Here is a 22,729-nt window from a genome sequence, read left to right on the forward strand (position 1 = left end):
CTATTTATGCACTCTTGTCTCTTTGAGCTAGGTAAACACGCTCGCGTGCACACTACGTAGCACGCGCCCCGCTCCAGGCAGGCACGCATTCCGGATGCTACGTAGAAGGCGACGCTGCCACACCGTTTCACACACCCTGGCCAGGGCCAGTAAAATGAAATACATAAAAATATTTAATAGATTTCCTATCGTTCAAAGCTTTCTGAATTGAGACGGTGGTTGAGGTGTGGGAAGGGTGGAAAAGCAGGTACGAAGGGGGCTGGGAGAGCTGGTTCAAGCAGTCTTCTATGCAAATAACGGTCTCAATATACTAGTCATTAGACTCATAATTGGTTCGTATACAGCGCTTCACATTGCACTTCTGCCTGGAGCCCCATCGCTGTAAATAAACAATTTTATTATTAACAAATGGTGCTCGATTTTGCCAGCCTAAGAAAAATGGAAGGCTGAGGGGCCTAACCAGGATTCAAACACGTGAACTGCAGAGCACTATAAATGACAAGCGTTTAACCCGCTCACATCTTGCTGGCAGGTGGAAGCAAAGAGGGAACAGTGAAAACGGCCATCAATAATAAACTGAAGGTGCCTGGGGAAGTGGTGGAACGAGAGGGTAAAACACAGGGGCCGGAAAGTGAAGACACTGTTGCTAGGCGAGGATACTGTTATGGCATTGCAGGGAAGGCCTGTAGGACGCTGCTGCTCTGTGTAGGTATTTGTACGAGTATGCAAACTGTGTGAGGCATTTATTGTCTAGGGTATGGGTGCAATAAAACTACAGGGCACTGTTTGGAAGTAAGAAGATTTGTGAACATGTCAATGAGGCAGCAAGGTACTGCATAGACAGGGAAATGAATATATGGGGGAGCGAGTGGTGACAGAGCAAGAGGTTATGGAATTTAAGAAACAAATTATCATTCTACCACTATGTGTTGTATGACGGTGTTTTGTCCTGGAAATATTTTGAGTGAGTAACTTGCATCATTAGAGGCGGTGCCAGGGCCTCTCATACTTCAAAACAGGACGGGGCTAGGGGAAATTACGTGATAGGATGGAATGTGATAAGAGAACAGCAGGGTTTAGCAAATAACTTGAAATCTAGAAATATGTAGATAGTTTGCTGCAAATTAAATCAGGGCAGTTTCGAAAGGTTTAGGTGTTAGTAAGTCACTCAAGAAGAAGATGCGCACACGTGGCTGGTGCTTACAGTGCGTGCCAATGAAAAGTTTGATGCTGGAGATAAAGTGTTCTTTATGATCTGCATTAGCTGAACTCAAGAGCTTTGTCTCTCAACAGGTGAGTGTGATGATAGGAAGGTAGCTGTGCAAGGCTAGGCCTTTGCAGCACTGCGGTAGAGTGTGAGCGCTGGGGGTTTTAAGAGGATCCTTAATGTTTTGGAGATTCAGCGATGTTACAGTGTAAACTTGACTCCACCTTTACACGTCACAAATGCATAACATAAAAGTGGACTTAGCACATGTTTCCTGTGTGACTTACCAACATTAATATGAAATGTAGCACTTGACATTATTAAAGTGCATTCTTTGTAGAATTTGAGAATTCATACATAACATTGTATGCCTTAACCATATTAAATGAGGTATTCTTTGAAGACTTAATGAATAAAGCATCTTTACATATATAGAATGCACTTACTGTAGAAATAATGGATTTATGTAATGTGTACACACTAATCTGGCACGTATATTTCACATAAAATGTAGTTATTAGCAATACTTACATATATTTTTTTAAAGATTTACTGTATGTCATTTACAATATGAATCTAATGTACTGACAAAAATTCATTTTGTGTTTAACGAGCACACACATATTAAATGTGCACCATTAATTTAATATTTCAAACTTGCCCTTACTAGACTGTTTTTTAATTTCTGCTTACATGACTTTTCCCTCGCAAGTGCATTCACACGCATTGTTAGTTTGAGAATAGATACAACACTGCATTAACGATAGAGAGAGAGAGAGAGCCTGAGAAAAAGACCTTAGGAACATGGAGAGCCAGAGCGTTAACTGAAGAGTCCTATTCAGCAATGTTACAACATGCCCTGGTTGAACAAGGACGATGTTGTTCCCATGTTCAGTATGGGACATTTCACAAATGTTACAGCTTACAATGTGAGAATGAAAGGAACAATGGAACGCCTGATGATGCAAACAGAGGGGTGGTACCCGAGTGATTTTAGTGTGAGTAAGAAAACTAATTACTTACCTGTAACTTGAGTTATCCAGTATTGGTATCTTTCATAGATTCACATGCTTAGAATCATCCCCGCCGACGAGGTGGGAGTCTCGCGGTACAATAAAACACATACATTATAGTCATAATAACATTATACCATAGGCTTCAGTGTATAGAAAAGTCACTACAATAGCCTCTCTCTGTCTTTTTGTAAAAAGAACCAAACTTTGGAAACCAGCCAATCAGGAAGTAGCACCCTCTAGAACCATCCCCACAAAGAGGCAAACCCTCAGATTTTCGTAGCACAAGTGATATAGTATCTCATTATGATAAGGTAAGCCTCTCGGGGGAGGAGGGTGGGTCGCATGTGAATCTATGAAAGATACCAATACTGGATAACTGAAGTTACAGGTAAGTAACTTGTTTTCTTATCCAGTATTGGGGTATCTTTCATAGATTCACATGCTTAGAATCAGAATAGCTAGCAGTAAATAATACTCATATGCATAGTGGATGGTGGGTATCATAAGAGGTGTAAGAGATACCATGCCAAGACCAATGCAAAATTCACAAACATGTTCATCTTGTGTGAAAGAGTAAAACATACTTATACATAATAATGGTTATATAAAACATTACACTTTACAATATTAGTTGCATTCCATTCTTGCCTTCAGGCTTACCTTATCTAAAAAGGTTTCGTAGTACTGCTTGTCCAACTGCCGATTCAGCCTCTGTTGCCAGATCCAAGCAATAATGCCTGGTGAAAGTGTGTACACTCTTCCAAGTCGCAGCTCGGCAAATTTTGTCCAAGGTCATACCAGCAAACAATGCCGTAGAAGAAGACATTGCCCTGGTAGAATGAGCTCTCACTTTTCTTGATAATGGATGACCTGCTTTGCAATGACAAAATTGAATAGCAGATGCAATCCACTTTGAGATGGTAGCCTTTGAGTTAGCAGATCCTTTTTTGGGTCCCTCATACGAGAGAAACAACTGATCAGATTTCCTGAAGGACACAGTCCGAGATATGTAAAATTTTATGCATCTCTTGAAATCCAAAGTATGCAATGACTTCTCCGCCGCAGAAGACGGATTGGGGAAGAAAGTCCCCAATACCACAGGTTCATTGAGATGAAATTAAGTTGGTACCTTAGGAATGAATGTGGGATTAGTCCGCAAAAGGACGTACTCATTAGTGAATTTCAGATATGGTTGCCGTATAGTGAACGCCTGTAAATCACTGACTCTTCGAGAAGAGGTGAATGCCAACAGTAATGCCGTTTTCCATGAGAGATATTTGATATCAGCTTTATGAATGGGTTCAAATGGATGTTTCATGAGTTGTTGTAAAACCACATTTAGCTTCCATTCTGGAAGAGGAGCCTTAACAGGCGGTAAAGTCCTGAAAAGTCCCTGCAGGAACTGCTTAATGAGACGATTTGAACAAAGTGACCCTTATCCCTGAAGACCTTCTATATGTAGAAATAGCGGCTAAATGCAATTTAACAGAGGCGAACCTTAGACCAGACTTAGAGTGACAACAGGTAAGGTAGCACCTTATCAGGGGAACATTCCAACGGATGTAGACTATTATTAGAGCACCAATGACAGAATCTCTTACATTTCAGGGCATAGGTCCGCAATGTGGAAGGGGCTCTTGCTCCGTTTAGAATGTCTCTGCATTCCTGAGGAATCTCTATGTCCATGAAATCTGTGAGTCCAGGAACCAAGCATGGAGTTGCAGTTGAGCTGGGCAAGGATGAAGAATCTGACCTTCGCTCATTGATAGCAGATTGAGCTGTATCGGAAGACGGAACAGCTTGCACTTGGAAAGAAGAAGAAGCTCTGTGAACCAGTGTTGACGCTGCCATTTCGGAGCAATCAGAATCATGCAACATGGTTCCTTTTTCATTTTTTGCAAAACTCTCGGGATTAGAGGAAAGGGAGGGAATGCGTACGCAAAGATTCCCGTCCACCTTATCATGAATGTGTTTCCCCAAGAACCCTTCTCCGGTTCCCAGCTTGCGAAGAAAAGGCACTTCATGTTGCTCTTGGTGGCAAATAGATCCAGCTTCGGCTTGCCCCACTTCTGAAAGATGCTGTCCAGCACTGATTGATCCAGTTCCCACTCGTGGCAAGATTTAGTTGTTCTGCTGAGACAGTCTAGTCTGCCCAGGTGTTCTGTGCTCCTGGTAGATGTTCCACCTTGATTGTTATTTTGTGCAGGAGAAGCCACTTCCATATGCTCTGAGCCTCTTGAGACTGAATGCGAGACCTCGTACCACCCTGCTTGTTTAGGTAATGCATACAAGTGGTGTTGTTGGTTCTGATGAGAACTGTTGAACCTCGCAGTCTGGGAAGAAAAGATTGCAAGGGCTAGTGGAATTGCCCGAAGTTCCAGAAAATTGATGTGCATCTTCGCCATCGATGAAGACCACTTTCCCCTTATACTGAGGTCTTGAAGGTGGGCCCCCCAACTTTCTAGGGAAGCATCTGTGGTGATGATATAATCTGGAATTGTAGGTTGAAAAGTGAGCCCTACGGAGACATTCTTTCCTTCATAGCAGGAGTCACTTGAACAATGTCGTCGAACGACCCCGATATTTGGAGCCAGTGGTTGTCCAGCTCCTCTTGAAGTGGTCTCATCCTTAACCTTGCTTGAGGCACTAGCAGTATTGCTGACGATAAAATCCCCAGAAAAGATTTGATCATTCTCACTGAAGCAGACTTTCTTTTTAGGAGTTCTGATGCCAGAGAGAGAAGGCGAGAAATCCTTCCTGCGGACAAGAATGCCTTGTCTTGAAGAGTGTCCAATTTCGCTCCCTGGAATTGTGTTACTTGAGACGGATAAAGGCTTGACTTTTGGGCATTCAGTGATAGTCCCAGTGAGTGTAACACCTGCAGGCATTTTGTCGTTGCCAGAGATGCCTGGTGAAACGATGGAAACAATTGTGAGCCTTGTAGCCTGAAATGAGCTGCTACCGGGGCTAGAAATTTGGTAAAGACTCTTGGATCCGAACGTAGGCCGAATGGAAGAACTCTGAACTGGAAATGTGCACCTGCCACAGTGAACCTCAGGAATTTCCGATGCTTGTAAGGAATTGGGATATGGAAATATGCACCCTGGAGGTCCAGGGTTGTCGTGAAATCTGCATGATCCAGAAGCTGAAGAATTTCCTGGAGTGTTACCATGCGAAAGGATTTTTTCTGAAGGTACTTGTTTACATCTGCAAAGCTAAAATTGGCCTCCAATCCCCCGACTTTTTCTTTATCAGAAAAAAGCGAGAATAGAATCCTTTTCCTTTTTGAGAATGAGGGCCTATCTCTATTGCTCCTTTTGATAGCATAGCTTCCACTTCTTTTCTGAGAAGAGAGAGGTGTGGTGGGTTCTTTTTCAGAGGTGGATGCGGAAGAGGAAATTTGGTGAATTCCAGGTTGTGTCCAAATATTATGATATCCAATACCCATTTGTCTTTGATTATTTCTTCCAATTGTGCAAATGCTGGGAAATGTTGGGAATTTTGAAAGCTTGGTCTGGTGCAGGTGCAAAAAGAATGTCACTGCCTTCTGGCAGAATCTCTGCCTTGAGCCGGACGTCTCTTGCCTTGTTGTCTGTAGGCAGCCGCCGGAGGATTTTTGTAGCTTTGTTGCTGTTGTTGGTAATTGTACCTATAACTACCTTGGTTACCTTGCTGTTGATACTTTTGGTATCCTCCCTGAAAGGAGTAAGATCCTCTGCCTCTTGCTCCACGAAAAGGTGTCTTCCTATACTGACCATAACTGTCGGTCATATCTGCTTAAAATGGCCAAGCAGTTCGTCGCCCGAACTGTAGCACCTGCCATGGTTGTAAAACGCTTGCCTATGTTATCAAGGCGCCTTCCATGTTTATCCGGAGGAGCTGTTATAGGAGTGGAAGGATTCCTAGATTTTCTCTGCGCTGCCTGAGAAATTACTGAATCCGCTTTAGAGTGACCTGAAAGGCAGGCAGGGCATCATCTGGTTCCTTGTACTTTTTACTCAATCCGAGGCAGAATTGCAGGAATGGAAAATGGAGTCTTCGTGATTTTTATTCCTTCTTCCCAAATGTGATCAATTATGGGAATGGAACGTGTGCACTTTCTGTTCAGGTCTTTAAAATCATACAAAAAACACTCTGTCTTTTGTACTTGCATGGTCAGGTGAAATCTTGTAGCTGCTCTCTCCATGATGGTGTGAAAACCTCCTATGTCCTCAGGAGGAGAGTCTGCAGCTGGAGGAATAGGCGAAGCTGGATCTGGGATCAGATAATCATCCCATTCATCTACGGTAGTTGGTGAATTAGGAATTTCTCCCACCTCTGCTACCGTGTCTCTATCTTCATCCTGCGACAAAGGTATTGTCAACTGGTCCTCAGAAACTGGTGTTGCAGATGTTACAGGTTATCTATCTACAGGAGTAGAAACTTGTTGCGGAGCTGGAGTTGGAGGAAAACGACTATTATAGTCTTTAAGCATCGCCGAAAGATCTTGTAGCAAAGCTGCTGGCATTGGAACCATAGGTTCCTGATGGAAACTTTCTTGTGGCACTCTCAATGACTCACAAGGATCATAATATTCTTCTTCCTCCTCATGACACTTTATCCTGAGCTGGGAAGGGTCACGTGCATGCCCATAAGGATCATTGTCATCTGCAGATTCCTCCAAATAATGGCTAGGAGGCAAGGGTGAAATGTGGGACACATCATGATAAAATTGTCTATTGGATGACAATTTAGAGCTCAAAACAGGTGTAAACTGTAAAGGCGCAGGTCTTGCATGCTTTAACGTAGCAAAAATATATGTTGACGGTGACTCATATTTTGCAGATATAGAAGTAACAATTGGCATCGACGACGTTGAAATCATAGTCGCTGTCGACGGAAAAGACATAGTCGATGAGGTGGTCGTCAACGTCATGGTCGAAGTAGTCGTTGACGGTGGACACGCCGACGAGGGAACAATTATCGTCAACAGTGAGGTCGTCGTCGACGGTAGGCTCGTCGACGGAATCGTCGTCGGCTGCGGTCTCGTCGTCGACGGAAGGCTCGTCGACGGGAGAATCTTCGTCGACGGCGGAGGCATAGTCGACGGAATGTTCGACGGCAAAGCAGGCGTCGATGAGGTGAGAACTCTTGACGACGAAGGGGCACTCGTCGACGACGACGGAGACTTCGTCAACGGTATATTTTTCTTCGACGTTGAAGATCTACACCTTCTGTGGTGATTTCCTCGTCGACTAAGAAGATTTAGCCTTTGATGGAGGGTCCTGAAGAGATTTAGAGGCAGTTTTCTGAGACACTTTCGCCTTATCTGTAGATTTTACCTCAGAAGAGACTTTCTCTTTTTTTGAAAAAGAGTGACCTACTTCAGAGGAAGAAGTTTTTAAAGTCTTACTCATTTTTTCAGGAGGATCTCCAGATCTATCTCTCTTCTTAGAGATGGGAGTGAACACTTGAGGACTAATGCTGCCTTCACCTTCAGAAACTACTTCAGATGATGCCTTCAATTTCTCCAGCCAAACCAGCAGGCGTCCTTCTCTATCCTTCAAGGTTTTGGCAGGGAAGGTCCTACAAATCCTGCAGTCCTTAACCTTGTGTGCTGGATAGAGACAATAAATACACTTCCTCAAAGTGAAGTCTTTTCTTCCCACAGGAAGAACAGTCTAGAAACAAGATTTTCTTAGAATCAGACAACTTCTCCTCGGAAAGCAAGGAACAAGAAAAAAAAACAACTGAGCAGGGCTCAGGGAGACTCCCTAACACACGAGGTGCGGTAGAAAATCTGAGGGTTTGCCTCTGTGTGGGGATGATTCTAGAGGGTGCTACTGCCCGATTGGCTGGTTTCCAAAATTTGGTTCTTTTTACAAAAAGACTGAGATAGGCTATTGTAGTGACTTTTCTATACACTGTAGCCTATGGTATAATGTTATTATGACTATAATGTATGTGTTTTATTGTACCACGAGACTCCCACCTCGTCGGCGGGGATGATTCTAAGCATGTGAATCTTTGAAAGATACCCCAATACTGGATAACTGGAGTCTACATTGTCTGAAAGTACAGCTACCTTCCCTTGGACTTTGAGAGGGATAGACCTGTAAGTCTAATCCCTTTGATTCTTGCTTAGTGTGGCTTAGGCCAATACTCAAAATTCCCCTGACCCATGACTGATCTTTTACAATGCGGACACCTTCATTTACTTCCTGTACTTACCCGCATTTTTCTGCAGTTCCACGAAATTTGAGATCCCCTAGACTAATGAACTATCTTACTCTTAGTTTGGATGTTAACTTAAACAATTTTAGATTTACTCCTGTTTAGAGGAGAAGACCAGAAACTCTTCTCTGAGAACCAGATTTTAATGCTGATCCTTTGTGCTGCTGTGACGGACATTCTTGTTTATTTAATACTCGTACACCTAAACTTCTTTAGGAGGTTGGGTTCCCAGTTGTTATTCTGTATCTTCATAGCATGGTTCTGTGATTCGTATATCTTAACTTGACTGCTAATTTGTTATAAACCTTCTTCTTCTGCATGTATTCTTGCATCAGTAGTGAATACATAAGTTCACAGGGCGGTCCTCTGCTGTGGATGGAGAGCATGTAAAGAATTGGGAGAAAGAGAGGCAGTCTAATGCATAAAAGGGTGCAGTGTGGGCGAGGGCAGGGGATGTCCTGCTTTGCTAGGTTGCAAGAGGGTTGCATGCCAGTAGATAGGTCAGAGCCTAGGTTTACTTTCTAATTTTAAATGAATTGCTGTCAGTACGATTAAATACAGTTAACTGCCAGAAATTGTTAGTTTTTTTTTTAGTCAGAAAATTGCTTTATTTGATTATTTTTACATTCCAATAAAAAATCATAAAAGCAGCATTAAAAATTAAGAAGATTCATAAATAATCAATTTTTTTGTAACTTATTCCAAATAGGAATAAAACTTTTCCCCTTCATAATAATTAACATGTCATAGCGTTCCGTTTCCTTATAATACTCTTGAAGAAGCCAATCATGGTACCAATACAATATTCATTATCCAACTGTTGCAAGAATAAAAATGCTGGGCGATATTGCCGCCAAGCTCCCTGTTTCAGAAGTAGCTTGATCCATCTTCTGCGTTCCCTTACATAGTATTTTCAGAATAATACCATGTGAATGGTGGTTTGCACCAAATTTCTCGACCAATCATTTATAGTTGGGAATGTTACCAGGAGATGAAATGTCTCAAATCCCAACCTGGTAAGTACAAATCTATTAAAGCCCTTTAAACAAAAAGCCAGATAGGGTTGGATGGTATAACACGTTAAGGTCATTTGATGCTGAATCATAGTTTCCTATTGATTTCCCCGGATAATCTAAGCAGTTCAAAATGGTTAATACATAATAATGTTTTCAGTTCTTTTCTGGACAAAGAAGAAATCATCTCTAGATTTGCATAAAATTCTTGTCTGTTTAGGTCGCTTACCAAGTTTTTTATATAATTTAGCCACAAAATGTTTCTAACATAATCCAGGAGCATTACATCCTTGATGATTTCTTGGTTTAAGCTTAAAGTGGGCGAAGACCAGACTCTGTGCCATAATAAGATTGGTTGTATTTTAATGAGGTCTGTAATGTACTCAAGTCCCAGTTCGCTATGGCAATTAAAAACTGAGGTACTCTGGGGGACCGCTAAAATAAACCTTAAAAAGGCGTTTTCAACTACTTGTAGAGGGCCAACATTGTAAAAACCCCAAATACCTGCCCCATAGATTACTATGCGTCTACATTTTGGTGTGTACATTTTTGTAAAATCTCTGGAGGTCTTTTTCCAAGCTATTTTGCAAAGTTCATTAACGCAGCAGTCGAACGTTTGAACAGGAGAGTCCTGCTCTTGACCGCGGGGGCCCACGATCCTGAATTCTCGATGAGTATTCCAAGATAGGAAAATGTATTAGTTACTTGGATTACAATACCTTCTGCATACACATGTGGCATCTTAGTGAAGCCACAGGAACAATTATTCTTCATTATTTGGGTACATGCCAGTATGACTAAACATTGATGTGAAAAATTAAAGGTTATTAAGCTAGTTCATCAATATGAATAGCTGAAGCGGTCTCCCGGTGCACGGTTATCACCGCAGACCTGTACTTATTCCTCTGGTTCAAAGGCGAAAGCAGACTGTGAATCTAGTCTTGTTTCTATACCAGAAGAGGCAAGGGTGCTTATGTACAGCCATTTTTATTTCATTATGTAAGAGGTCTTAAATATTACAGCATTAGTGCTTTAGTTTCTATGAGTCAGGGTTAATGAGTGTGCCCAAGCCGAGTGATATTAATATAGCTTCAGGCTAGCAAATAGTGTCACACCTCTGGTTCCCAATCCTAGATTATGGTGCTCATGAGCACAGCATTTGCTAAGGTCTTTAAGTCTATAAATCATTGTTCATGGGCACTTCCATGCTGAATATTACTATGGTTCAGCATTTGTTCAATCTGCAAAGCTTCTATTTCCATGGATATAGGTTTAAGTTTTTTAGTATATGTTATAATGTAGTCATGACGAGTCTGAGTGGTCATGCAATATTACATTCTGGCTATCAGGACCATCTCTAGGTGGATAACTGCCTCATGGTCAGTGAGATCTTGCTGTATGTTTTTTGCAAGTGTGCAATTTTTTTTGTTAGGGGTTATGGTCAGTGGCTTTAAGTCAATTATTCACATGTCTTAGAATGACAATATGCCCTCTGCTGGTAATCAGAGTTAGTTTAGTCTTGGTGTTGCTGCCTGTGTGGCATACTGGAGTTGTGTTGGTGTGTGTAAAGCAGTATGGGTGAAGTGCTCTATCGTATGCTTGTTTGTGGTGTATCTTGCAGCCAAATCCTGTTGAGAGCAAGTTGTTAGCATAAGACTATGGCATATGTGTGCTATATGACTTGTAATGTTCTGTTCAATGTGTACTGTTGAATATATATGTGTACTATTTGTTTTTCTAGAGAGTTTCTATGAAAACTATTTCTAAAACCAATTTTATCTTTTTGCGGTGACTCCGGTGATCCCGATGACGTCGGTAATCGCGATCCCCCCCGGACACATCGTGAAAACTGAAAACAAAAGCAGGAATTCAATATCCACCACCACATTCAAATACAGATAACCAGGGTCACATGACTGACCCTTAGGAGCCCACCCGCAAGGGTTCTCACTTTGAGGTTGTCTCCCTGGGTCTGACTGTGGTTATAGAGCTGCATTTTATAAATTGATGGCACTGGCATGAAATGCGATTGGATCGATTACATTTTTATGTATTAAAAAAATCTCTTGGCTCTGTACACTTTTATGTTTCATTGAACCGAAACAAAGTTTATCTTGATCGATCGAGTGTGTAATATCTGGGTAAATACATAAGTGCATGGGTAGTGCCTTGGTGATTGTATGATTGCATATGTAGTGCCTGTATGATTCTATGAGTGCAATTGGCACGAACATACTGCAAAGTTTTTTTTCTAAAGGTTTTTTTCTCCTTTAGTTTTTGGGGGATCTTTGCAATGACGTCGTGATCCCAAGGACACATTAAGAAAACGGAAAACAAAAGCAGACATTCAATCACCACCAGCACATCCAAAAATAATATGTAAAAAATCCATTCTGAACATTGCACTACACAGATTAATATATACATACTTCTTTCAAAGCATGTTTAAACTCAGATTTTTTTACTACGTTAGTCGGAATATTGCAATGACATTGTTAACTTTAACAATTGCGCTTTTTCCATAAAGTCTAAAACACATATATCCACACATAGAACAGTATTTTACACACTAGGGGTTTCTTACAGTATTCTCTAAAGACATTCTTTTCTAGAGAGTTTCTATAAAACCCATCTCTAAAAACCGATTTTATCTTTTCGCTGTGACTCCGGCGATCACAGTGACGTTGGTAATCGTGATTCCCCCCGTACACATTGCAAAAACAAAAAACAAAAGCAGGGATTCAATAGCCATCACCACATAAACAAATGATAACTATTTAATTAATGCGAACCATCACAGTAGATTACTCACTAAATAAATAACTCTATAAAAACAGTTATCCGAATCTCAATATCTCTATAACAATGCATGTTATTGATTCACTGATTTTTTATATATTTCCACTAATATTTGCGACGACATTTATAGTCGCAGTGCCCCCGCGACGGTCGCGTCGTCACAAATATCAAGCGCGATTAAAATCTGTCACCAACACCCCCATTTCTTAACTATGGAGTGAGAGTATCTCCACTCTGACCCCTTATGTGGGCTTTCACACAAATTTTTAACCCTGGGAACAGTTCCCGATAGATAAAATAGCAGCTGCAACTTTCTGTTCAGGTTGCGTCCAGCAAATAAGAGCATTCCGTTGGCGTGTGCATTCGTGAGTAATTGCGAAACCGTTGCGAAATATCCGCGGCCAGAGATAGCACTATAATTTTCAGCTTAAATTTTTCAAAAACTACTGAACAGATTTACACTAAATAGGCAATATAAAATAAGTCTGTTCAGCGGTTTGGGCTGTAGGTTTGACTAAAAGTTCCTATGGGAATTAACATTACAAACGTACCCTTATTTCGCACCCCAAAGTCTCGGTTCCCACTACACGGATCAAACTTTCTAAGACAACCAGAATCTACCTTGATACTTTTTTTTTTTTTTAATGGCATGAAGATTGGCCAAACAATGCCAAATTTATAGGCAAGTCAAAAAATGCTCTCCTATGGGAACATGGTCTTTACTATAACTACCTACTGGCGACAGGCAGTAGGATGGATGAATATGTGTATGGATATATATATGTTCAACAACGTGTAATGCTCAAAGGGTTTCCAGGTGCAGAGCAGATTACAGAGAAAGAGACCGATGCAGTAGGTCTTCAGACCCTTGTAGAAGCTCAGTAGTTTATTACAGTTCCTTAAAGCTGCAGGGAGAGAGTTCCACAATTTAGGACCGAGATATGCAAAAGAACCACCTTTCATGCGGGTTAAATGAAACCTCGGTACCGAGAACCAGGTTTAGTTCAAGTATCTCAGCGTGCAAGTCAGCTGATGGGGAACCACCAGTTTCTGAATATAGCGAGATCATAGGTCCTATTTGTATTTAAACATCAAGCGCAATGCTTTAAACTCGATACGCTTAAAAGATCTTAAGCCAATTAAATTCCTGTAGCAGATGGGAGACTGAGGCAGATTTCTGTAATCGAAAGAGAGGCCTAGCCTCTCCCATGAACGAAGCCCATAACTTTCTAGTCAACACCTTAGAAGTAAAACAGTGCACCAACCAAACTCACTACAAAGGCAACACACCAAGCCTCACCCTGTCTGTGTTCCCCACCTTCAGTGCCAGCTCCCCCATACTCCTGGACTGTTCCGATTTACCAAACATACCAGTGTATACTGAATATGGGCTGATTTTTTTTTTTACACACAACTTTAGCAATTTTTTGTGTGGCTGCCCAGATAATAGTAATACACGAGTGAGAGTTTTTTTAAATGCAGATTATATAGCGCGAACTCGACCCAAAGGTATTGAAGCACTTTACATGAGAACCGGTTGTGTTACACATTCAGGCAAGGGGAGATTAAGTGATTTGCCCAGAATCACAGGATGTGGACGCGACCCGAGGCTCAAACCCTGCTTTCCAGCACCAAAGTTGGCAGTCTAGCTGATGTACCACATCCTCTCCCAAGAGAGTTGCAGTACTCCAGCATATTTTCATTCATAGGAATGTCTGAAGGACCAACTTGCTGCCAAATTTGACAGTGCAAGTACCAATGATAGTCCAACATCACTTCAGTCTGATAGCCAATGGTCCAACCCATAACTCAACCATGGACACATTTATGCTACCATGTTGAGAAAATAGGAGCAATTTCAATAGAGAAACTGATTGAATCACATTTGTGGTAATTGCCATAGGACGTTGTGCAGGTTTACTAACTATACATTTTCCCACTTTTCACAGCAGAAGTACAGGTCACGTCCTCTTCAGGTTATTGAAACAAAGCTCTTTTGATCATTTTAAATCGGATGGCCCTTTCCGTTTCAGTGTGTATTAAAAGTGCAGCCTGATCATTTTATTAAACTGTCATAGGCTGAAAAATAGAAACTGGAAATACTTGAACATGGAAAGTACTAAGTGTGGTTAAATATGTTGCCAAGTTAAAGAAACAGTCGTGCCAGGCCAAATGAAGCTCTGAAAACAGTCTACGGCAGCCCTTTGCAATGGAGGATTGTGCCATATTGGCATCTCAAGATTAATTCAAAACACTTCATATAAAAAAAGAAACAGTTGAAAATGTCAGCAGTTTGGTGCTATCCACCTTTCACTCAGCCACCACTTTTTTCCTAACTGCACATTTCTTAGGGTCTGAATGAGCAAATGCAAGGCTACCTCTTTATCCCACACTACTAACTTCAGACCACATTCACAAAACATTATTCAATACCCTAGTTAAACACAGAAGCGAAAAAGGGTATAATTTCCTCTGACACAGTCATGATTTGTGAACATTTACAGACACCAATGGCACTTATACCAGTGGGGAATTCACTTGGTGGATACATTTTCCGTAGTCCTAATTGTGGGGACATCTGACCATACCATTGGTGATTTTGAGTAAGCCAATTTGAGCCAGTGCTAGCAGGTTAGGCCCACCAGCACTTACTTTGGGTACGGCACTTATTTTCCTCATCACACTTTCACCCACACAATAGAGGAAAACACACCAGGGAGAAAGAAGGATGAAGAGAAAAATAGGAAAAACGTGAAAAAGGGAACCTGAAACAGTGAGATAAAGAACGATGGAGTGCCTGGTGGTGATTAAGGAGGCATGGGATTAAATCAAGGTTATGCAGCCTTAATATTTGGCATCCTGACCTTCGATAGCGCCTGCTGCAGGCTTCTAAAGAAAAGTTTGGGCACTGGTGCTTATTGTATTACAAATTTAGTACTGCCGTAGGGAGACTCCACAGATGGGGTTGAGATCTCCCCCTGGGGAAGAATAAAAAGTTGTTTGAACTTGAAAAAAAATATATAAACTTTTATGTTATATATTAATATACATTTTTTTAATTTTATATATTTTTAATGTAGAATAAAATATAAAATACTACTCGCCAGATAAGCACTTCAACACCCATCAGGGGTAACAAGTGCTATATGAATGCAAATCTTTCTTCCCCTTTTATCCCTCCGCTATCCTTCTCACTCCAAGTAACTAACTAATATCCACCACTGAAATTACTTCATATTTCACCATATTAATTCACCACTAATCCTTTGTAGCGCTATATTGTCCTCCTCTATCCTTCTGCTATCATTCCAAATCCAATTAACTGACTAACCTATCCACCACTTATAATGTACTTGCATGTTTCACTATACTAATTCAACACTAATCCTCTATGGATCCCGGAGTAGCGTGCTACTCGTCGAAAAAGCGATTTGATGCCTCGTCAGGGGTAGTAGGTGCTATATAATTGCAATTACAATACAATACCTAAAAAAAGAAAAGACGTTATTATGCAATAATACATATTAAAAAATAATTTTATTGGGACATTCATTTATAAAAATAAGGCACTCAAATTTTATAAAATTAAATAATATGTACTATGTAATGTCTTTTTACAGTAAATTATATTTATTTAGAATTCAACTTAAATTTTATTTTCCATGGGGGTTTTATTTAAAATTCCCTAACTCCATTAATTTCTATGGAAGGGAATTGCAGTACTGGTGGTTGGCCATTTGTACTCCCCTGGTGGAGATGCGTTTTGGGCTTCTGCAGTATGAATCAGTTCACATATGCTTTTGTTGCAGTTCAGTTACACTTAAAAGAGCTACTTATGTTCAATGAAATTCGTCTTGAGGAAAAGTGAACACCCCATACAAGAGTGTCAGCAGGGTTTCCAGCAGTAATGTAAGAAAGACTTTGACAATTTGAAATGAAATATTAAATGGGTAGTACTTACAAACCATAGCTGCAACCCCCCTGGCACCAAAGTATAAATATGAGTAATACATTTTGTTAACTCAAATAATAGTTTTAAGCATATTTAGAAAATTCATCAATTTTTCTAGAGCTATCAGTTTATGAGTTGTGAAAATACACACATTTTTGACTTGAATACATACTTTTAAATGTTGGTATACATACACTAATTAAACCAAGCAAAAGCTTTGAGAGTCGTAAGCTGGGCTACACACAGGAGAGCTACTCCACCTGGAGAACTACTGGTAGCTCATGAGATTCTTGTTGGAGACATCTGTGCTAGATGTTCTAGTGCAGCTCTGTTATGATCTGCCTTGACCAGCTATGTTCTTATTTAGGCAAGTTCTTCCCACTCAGTTACTATTATTGCACTCCAAGAACAACCTCTTTTTCAGGACCCTTTTTGAAAAGAACGATGCGCATATTTAAGCGTTATCTACTTCTCCACCCTGACTACCAGCAGCACTCGCAACTTTACTGACATGACTTCTCTGCTCACATGGAAACTTAGACTACCAACTACCAACTTTCAATAACTTCCCCTCTCCATCTCTCCTTGCTCTTTATTTTGTTCAGTGCGAATCAAACATGTTGGCTGTAAGACATAGGACATATACAAAGCAGGTACATTTAAAGACTCCACATTAAAAAACTAATAACATTTGCTTTTGCTACAAACCTGAACAGATATTTGCAAATAAATACTACAAACAAAAACAGCAGAAGTGATAATGACGTAACTTTCTACTTCCAATATACTAGTGTCTGGGAAAATACATTCTGTCTCCTATTGAACATCTCCCAGAACCACAATATCAATACGGAAAAAAACTTATGGCTAACTCTTATCATAATCAGAAATGCAAATTGCACGAGAGCATTTATAACAGGGACATAATTATTCAGTCGCTGGACATCAGCTTTCAAATTGTAACAGCTGTCTTCGTCAAATTGTAAAGGATTAGGCACTACAAATATTAGCTAGAATCAAAAGCACCTTGAATGAAAGCCTGGCCAATTCAATCACCACCTCTACCAAAAGGAGTCTCTGGCTGTTGACACAAGTATTGTACAATGACATCTCAGTCTCACAACCATTTACCCACTCTTACCAATCAGACGTTTAACTGTCTTTCTCTGTAGTATGTATGATCTCTTTAGTACCTTATACCAATACACACAGATGAAATTCAAGGCTAAGCCGATCTAGCCAGCACTGCCTCTCCTTCCTCACGTGACCAGATATCCTCTCTACTCCATGTTCCTCATGTCGGATGACACAAAATTCAAGGCTCTCAATTAAATTCTGTCAGACAAATCTAATGAGGGTATTTCACATGGAAATTTCCCTCACTCAAATCCTGCATTGAATCACTGCCCCAGGGGCGGCATTTGGCATGTGGAAGCTGTGCACCTGCACAGGGCTGCCACACAAATATATATCCTTAAAAAAATAATCATCTGAGGATGGATACATATTTGCGTGACAGCCCCTGGCAGGGATTTGGCGGCCTCCAGCTCTGTTCCATTTCCAAACACCCTGACGCCCCCCTTCACTGGCCTCAGCGCCTGCGTTCCTCCGGGGGCCCCTACCTATTTTCCCTGCCCAGGGCCACCATGAGCCTAGAGCTGCCCCTGCTCCCCCTCACAAACATACATGCACTATCCACTGTACAATACACAAGTCAATTCGAGCAATCAGCATTTTCCTACCAAACACTGCCCTTTCCCATTTCACAGAATATCCAAACTCCACTTCTGAGTTTCAACCAGCCCCCAACCCCATCTATTCAACACCTGGATGAACACCTGGAATAAGTGGTTCCTGTCATATTCCCTTATATCTCCAGTACTCCATCACAGGCTCAGCATACTTTCACTCTAGATGATATCACTGGGAAATCTGATGTTTTATCTTAAGAACTCACCCACTTGAAATATTTTTTTTGCCAAACGTCCTCTTTGGAACCCACCTTTATCCACCAAACTAACTGTGACGTTGATCTGTTTACACACACCACTTTAATTACTTTCATATTTCACTATACTAATTCAACACTAATTCTTTATGGGTCCCAGAGTAGCGTGCTACTCACCAAAAAAGAGATTCAACGCCTCGTCAGGGGTAGTAAGCGCTGTATAAATGCAATTACAATACAATACATAACTGACCAATTGTGGAAGTGGGTTTAGAAATTAGAGAACAATTTGGCAGTATGGGCGAGAATGTGGACTGGTTTGCGTGAACCCCTAGATACAAGTGAGTAAGCTGGGTGAGCAGAGAATGCAGAATTAACAAGTTTAGTTGTGGAGCGCCATTTGAAAAACAGAGAACGGAGTGAGCAAACTAGATGTCCCAGTAAGGTCTGGGACATGACCAGCGAAGACAGGGGGGTTGATACACATGGGAAACAGGCTAAGATCGCAGCAGGCAGGCTGAGGGGGACATTTGAAGATAGAGGGAGGAGCTAGAGCCTGGACCATTTACTTCTGTATATTTTGACTATGCACCAACTGGGTACATATGCAGAATGACATGAGTAACAAGTGGATTGGTGAGGGGCTGGGGAATTGTTATTGATAAATGTATTACTGCAAAATATGTGTAGGTACTAAGACACTGGAAGTCAAAGATTCAATGTTGAACACTACTAAAAACCAAAGTTTAAAAAAAACGAGAAAACAAAAACCTCATCAATTGTGCTTTTAACAGAGATCGCAAACTCTTACTTCCCTCCAAACGTCCTTTAAACATACACATTTCCAAGTCACGATTTCACCACAAAACAAACATAGAACTTTCCTGCACAAGGGTTTCAGGAAATTTTAAAAATTCACACTTTGATGAGGTGGGCATGTCCCTCTAATCTCATTAAAGTAAACGTATCCCAAAGCTCCTTCCACAATGTAACTAATCCTGCTCACTAAACTGTTCTTTAGTTAACAGAAGGTGTGCTGTCACAAATTGTATAATTATCTCATCCATCATCATGGATCATGACCTTAACATCGTCACCACACACAGACCTGGCTAACCACTCATCTCGTATTTTTGTGGACTTCCTTGTACCATCAAATTCATCCACCCTGTGGAAAAATAGTAGGTGTAAATTTATTTGTGGAATTGGAATAACAATTTACCTTGCTCCCTCAACACAGCCCAACAGTTTTCCCCTTTTGAACTTCTCCGAGGATAGTGCACCATCTCACAGATGAACAAGACGAAGTTCGTTATTAAATGCAAACCAACCTTCTCTGGCATATAATAACACACCCAAAGCCAGAAGACCACTCACTATATTAGAATTAATTAAATACAAATCAGAAAGAAAAAAAAAATCTGGAGCAGGCCTTTTCTGTCTATGCACTCAAGACCTGGAACAACAGTCCTATAACACCAGACTTGCTCCAGAAATCCTTCCATTCAGAAAAGAACTGAAGACTCACTAGACTAGAGCATTTCATCATGACACCTTAGAAAGTCCTTCTCTGGGTTTTCAGTTCGGTAGCCGTTTCTCCATCATAACCTGGGCTACCTTCTGTTTTGAGAGCTACACAGCCTCCAACTACATGTCTGCCCACATAGATATCAGTGGCAGCTGTAAGCTATGAAGAGTGGTGGGGTGCGCAAATGGGTGGTAGGTCCACGCAAAACAGTAAACTATATTAACTAAACTCATGCCGACATGCATTACATTATCGTTTTGAAGTTAAAATGTTTACATTTAAAACGGTAATGCAAAGCATGTCGGTGATTTAGGGCATACATACAGATCTTTTTTTTTTAATAAAGGAAATAAAAGTAACATACCTCCGTCCTCACTCTGGTCCCAGTGTTCTGCTGTCCTACAGCTAGGGCCCAAACAACTCCCCTAACCAATCCTGGCGCTGCGCTCATGCTGTAACTTGCATGAGCACAGGTCCAGGATTGGATGGAGCGGCCTCTCGCAGCGCTCGAAAGGGCACTGACGCTCTGTGCCTGCCTTAACGGAGGAGCCACCCCTGATAGATACAAACAACTTTCTGTGAAACTTCAATATGAGACATCATAGCTAGCCACTTCTCTATCAACATTTATTGAAAAATATGTGGACAAGCCTCAAAATAAGTGTGTTCTAGGAAATTCTTAGTCCTCTAGTGTCTGAATTGAGACTCAGCCACTGCACAGAATCTGCTTCCTTACAACTATTGATAACATTTGCCGTACTATTGATGAAGTCCACCTAGTCCTTTTCTTATTTGACCTTAAAAAACCTTTTGACATGGTCATTATGCAGTTACATCAAGTTGGATCCACCAAAATCTATCTGCCAGCTCAAATCATCTCTGGAGTGCTTACTAGAATGAATGAAACTTGTGTTAAAATCAAAAGTTCTTAAATCCTAATTTATGCTTACTTTAAAATATAAATCTGATATCAACATATCATTTTGTTTAATTCCACCAACATCTATTTTACATACCTTTATGAATCAGCCCCAATTTGGTGAATACTACCATTATCCGTGATGGGCCGGGTCACCCTGCTGATGATGGTGGTCCTCCCTAGACTCTTTTTTTGTTTAAATCTTTTTATTAGGGTGTTACATTTCAAATTCCCATGTGGGGCAACATATCGATCATAGATCCGTTAGTACACACAAAATGGTTACATAATATCTACAAACATAATTCTTCTTCAACATTTGGGTTCCGTTACACTAGATGGGATAACACATCGCTGCTTATGGACTGCTGATAAGTAGGATGTTGTGGCCCGCTGTGGCTTGTCCCTTGGGCTATGTGATGGTGGAGGCTGGTGTAGGTATCTCCCCCGTGTTTGCATAGATTACCCCTTGCTATGTGTCAATTATTAGCATACGATAGGTGAGTCGGTATGTAAACCGCCGACTGAAACTGAACTAGAAACTGTAGGAAGTAACTTTCTCCACAAACATGAGGAAGGGGGAGCACGAAGGGCGGGCGAGGGCGAGTGGCTATGGTGGGCGGCGGTGTAGTGACCGTTGGACTGAGGGGTGAGGGTCGCAAGGGTTTTGGGGGGGAGACGGAACAATTTGTCGTGGGAGTAGATGCTATTCCCAGTGGGGTTGGTCGCCTGTCTCATTACGCCCTCCCGCCTGGATCTCACTCTCCTAGTGTCTGGCCTGGCGGACTGGGGTGTTGGTAGGGACTGCAGGGTTGAGGCGGGGACGTCTCTGGCGCCTCAACTTTTGTTGTCTCTTGTTTAAATTGGATTAGCAGTTGCACCAATTCTAGGGCGATTGGATGTTTACGTGTGCCCTTCACTTCTTCCTCCCGCAGAATGTCTTCTTCTGCTGCCCCCATTTGTTTACCGCACCTACCCAGGCTGCTTCTGGGGGGCCAGAGGGGGCTCTCCAGTGCATGGCTATGGCTCTCTTTGCTAGGAGGAGAGCGAGAGATGTGAATCGCCATTGCAGTTTTTCTGATTTTTTCTTTTTGTAGGTTCCCAAGGCACAGACCTCCCAAGTGTCGACGTGTGGCAGATGAACCAGTGTGAGAAGTGTTTGGTGCATCTTGGTCCAGTATTGCTGTAGAGAGGGGCAGTCCCAGAACAAGTGCCGGAAATTCGCCTCTACTGTCTGGCATTGGGGACATTTGAATTGCGTATCTGGATAGTACTGATGCATATTGTCTGGTGTGAGATATGCACGATGTAGTATGTTAAACTGTATGTTTTTGAACCGTGCATTCTGGGACACCTTTTTAGGGTATTACAGAGCATGTGTCCACTCCTCGTCATGGAATACCCTACCCACATCGTCTTCCCATGATTGCCTCAAGTTGTCTAGGGAGACGTTAGCCAGTTCTCTGATGGCTTTGTAGTGCCATGTTAATAGGTGTCTACCTGCTCCCATTCGGAGTATAGTGTGGAGCACCGGGTGTGTTGGGGGATCTCCGTCCCATAGGTTCCAGAGCTGACTAGCGCTATCTAGGAGTTGCCTATGCGTTAAAAATTGCCCTGGCGGGAGGTCATACCAGTCAACAAGTTGCTCGTAGGTTTTCAGTTGCCCTTCGTGGAACAATGCCTCTACTTCCGTCACATCATGATCGGTCCATATCTGTAGGGCTCCTGTGGTATAATATTTTCCCCCAGAGGGAGACCCACTCCCTCTGGGAGTAGCAGTGGGGAGTAGAGTGATTGCTCTTTCGACATTCTATGGATTCGCATCATACATTTACGAGCTATGGAGACCTGTATCGGGTGTGTGTGTGTTGGTTTGGTGCCAGGTAGGAGCATTCTCCTGATGGCGGGAAGAGGTAGCTTGCCGGCTTCCGTGGTCATTTCCCCTACGCATCTCTCCGCCGTCCAGTGAGACAGCCACTGAAGCTGTGCAGCGAGGAAATACGATTCGAAGGACGGGGCTCCCAGACATCCGCTGGTGGTGGGCAAATATAATGTGCACAATGCTACTCTGTGCTGGCCATTCCCCCAAATCAGCCTTGTGAGCAGGGAATCTAGTTCACAGAAGAAAGACCGG

At 41.7% G+C, this 22,729-nt stretch overlaps 1 protein-coding gene across 8 annotated transcripts in view; it reads right to left on the reverse strand.

Moving 5' to 3' along the window:
- SCUBE2 (signal peptide, CUB domain and EGF like domain containing 2) overlaps nt 1–22,729 on the reverse strand; it is a 669,241-nt gene that overhangs the window by 627,370 nt on the left and 19,142 nt on the right. The gene's annotated exons all lie outside the window — the stretch shown is intronic.

The sequence above is a fragment of the Lissotriton vulgaris genome, chromosome 2_1 (genome assembly GCF_964263255.1).
Source record: "Lissotriton vulgaris chromosome 2_1, aLisVul1.2, whole genome shotgun sequence".
Classification (NCBI taxonomy): Eukaryota; Metazoa; Chordata; class Amphibia; order Caudata; family Salamandridae; genus Lissotriton; species Lissotriton vulgaris.